Source organism: Microtus pennsylvanicus, chromosome 1, assembly GCF_037038515.1.
Source record: "Microtus pennsylvanicus isolate mMicPen1 chromosome 1, mMicPen1.hap1, whole genome shotgun sequence".
Taxonomy (NCBI): domain Eukaryota; kingdom Metazoa; phylum Chordata; class Mammalia; order Rodentia; family Cricetidae; genus Microtus; species Microtus pennsylvanicus.
The window spans coordinates 155,529,073-155,531,512 of record NC_134579.1 but is presented as its reverse complement, the minus strand read 5'-3'; positions in this window follow the sequence as shown (position 1 = coordinate 155,531,512).

Below are 2,440 nucleotides of genomic sequence, written 5' to 3'. Positions count from 1 at the left end.
CAGTTTGCTCACATTCGCCCATCCCCACCCACTTACTTCCTCTTTCCGCCCGGTTTCCCAAGCGGGCCCCGCTCTGCAGGTGTCCACCGGTCACTGGGCAACACCCCTGAAATCGGCGACATTCCGGGTTTGGCTGTGAAACCGGGTTTCTCCTTTCACACTGTACTAGCAATGACCTGTGGTTAATTCTGCCGCTTAGAGAAAATTTCTTCTCTGCAGGCAGGTTAGCTGGCTCGGTTCAGCAAGCTTAACCTAGACAATCAAAATATATAGGTCACTCTTGCCAGAATTGGTATCACAGGCCTTTAATTCCAGCACAAGGGAGGAAGAGACAGGTGGATGTCTAAGATGGTGTGTGTGTGTGTGTGTGTGTGTGTGTGTGTGTGTGTGTGTGTGTAAGACATGGAACCAACAGGGGTGTGGAAAGCTGTTTAACTATACTTGGGCTCAGCTTTGGACTAAGGTCTAATAAGCCGGCTGCAGCAAGTTAGTATGTCCTTGTAGAAGCTCGTTGTGGCCCTCAAAGGACTATAACTCTGGTATACTCAGTCCCTCCCTGCAAATTTAGGATGGGTTCAGGCTTGCATGGGCCTGCCATATGCTAAGAAGCACCAGAGAAATACCAGGAAAGTGGCCGAGATTTGTGATCAAATAAAGTCAATCCAATTTTCTGAACCTTCCCTCCGGAGTATCACTGGAAACGGATGGTTAACAGGGCTAATTTACCACCTGAAAATATATGATGAAAAGATTTAAAGGATGATATGCATATGGTAACTCCAGAGACTCCGGATATTCTGTAGAACAGTAGTCTTTACTTGGCCCAGTCTGAGCATCAGGGGGCATTAAAAGCCCTTAATATACAACAACAACAACGTAAAAGGACTTAGATATTATATTGTTAACAACCAGAAATCAGAATAGTGTTGTAGACATGGTTTCAGGAACTCAAAGTTCAAACCATGAAACAGAGAAACCTCAAAAAATTAACGCCCCCCCCAAAAAAAAAAGATTCTAGGAAGAGACAAAAATGATAAGCTGACCTAGTGGATACATGTCTTTAACCCCAGCACTCAGATGGAAAAGGCGGGTGGATTTCTGTGAGATACAGGACGCTTGGTCTACAGAGAGGGTTACAGGTCAGTCAAGGTTACATAGTAAGGCTCTGTATCAAAACAAAACAAATTAAGGAGATATTTCAAAAGAAAATGCCCCATCTTAAAATGGAAAAAAAATTAACCCTCATGATGGATGATGAAGATTTAAAAGATATTTAAGTGTCTCTTTTCATCTAAAACAGAAAGTAACAGGGTTTTTGCAAAATATCTCAAAAGTATATAATTGATTTTATTAGGTCATTTCAGTGTGGAGGCCTGTTGGGACCTAATGGGAGTCCTGGCCTTCCTACTCACCTCCCCTGTTGGTGACCTTTTTTGCCCTTGTTGTTCTGGGCTTCTGAGAAACTTACAAGTTCCATACTCTCAGAGTGGTTTACTAACCCTGCTTCCTCAGTACGCATTGCTTGGCCCTAACCCAAGGATCCTGCGATGTGGTCTCCATCCTGTTGACCCACCTGTCTAGGTTAGGTATAAACCCACATGGTGATGTATAATAAAGAGCTTCTGATTCTGCAACATCCAGAGTGCGTTATTCATTAATCCTGACGCCAGCATCGTTATTAATTATTAATGACGTCAGCATTCATTAATCGGTCTCAGCATCCAGGCTACGCTTGACAAAAGGTCAGAGGGTCAGAATTTAACTTCTATTTCTTCAAGAATGTTTCTGCCTCAAAGGTCCCTTCGAGACTTAGGTCAGAGAGTTCTGCTTTCTCAAGGTTATTGACGACAGGTGTGATTAATATCCAGACTTTGTATTTCAGGAATAGAGAAGAGATACTTTTCTACTTCAAACAAAAGTCTAAAGACCCAACTAAGCTTCTAGTTCCTTTAAGGAGATACCATTGGATTCCACCCAGGAAGTGGTTTACCTACAGAATGTTTTGGTCTATTGGAAATTAAATGTGGGCAGATTGGTTTTACACGCATGTACATACAGTTAGCACTAAGTGGACTTAGCCACTTAAGAAAAAAAAAGAGCCTGGTGGTGGTGGCACAGGCCTTTAATCCCAGCACTTGGGAGACAGAGGCAGTCGGATCTCTGGGAGTTCAAGGCTAGCCTAGTCTAGAGCTAGTTCCAGGACGGCTAGGGCTATTACACAGGGAATCCCTACCTCGAGGGAAAATGAACAACAAAAACAAACAGAAAGAAAGAAAGAAAGAAAGAAAGAAAGAAAGAAAGAAAGAAAGAAAGAAAGAAAGAAAGAAAGAAAGAAAGAAAGAGGGAGGGAGGGAGGGAGGGAGGGAGGGAGGGAGGGAAAAGAACATGAGGATGTGAAGGAATAGTATGATTGTGGGGAAGAGTTGGGAAGGAACTGGAG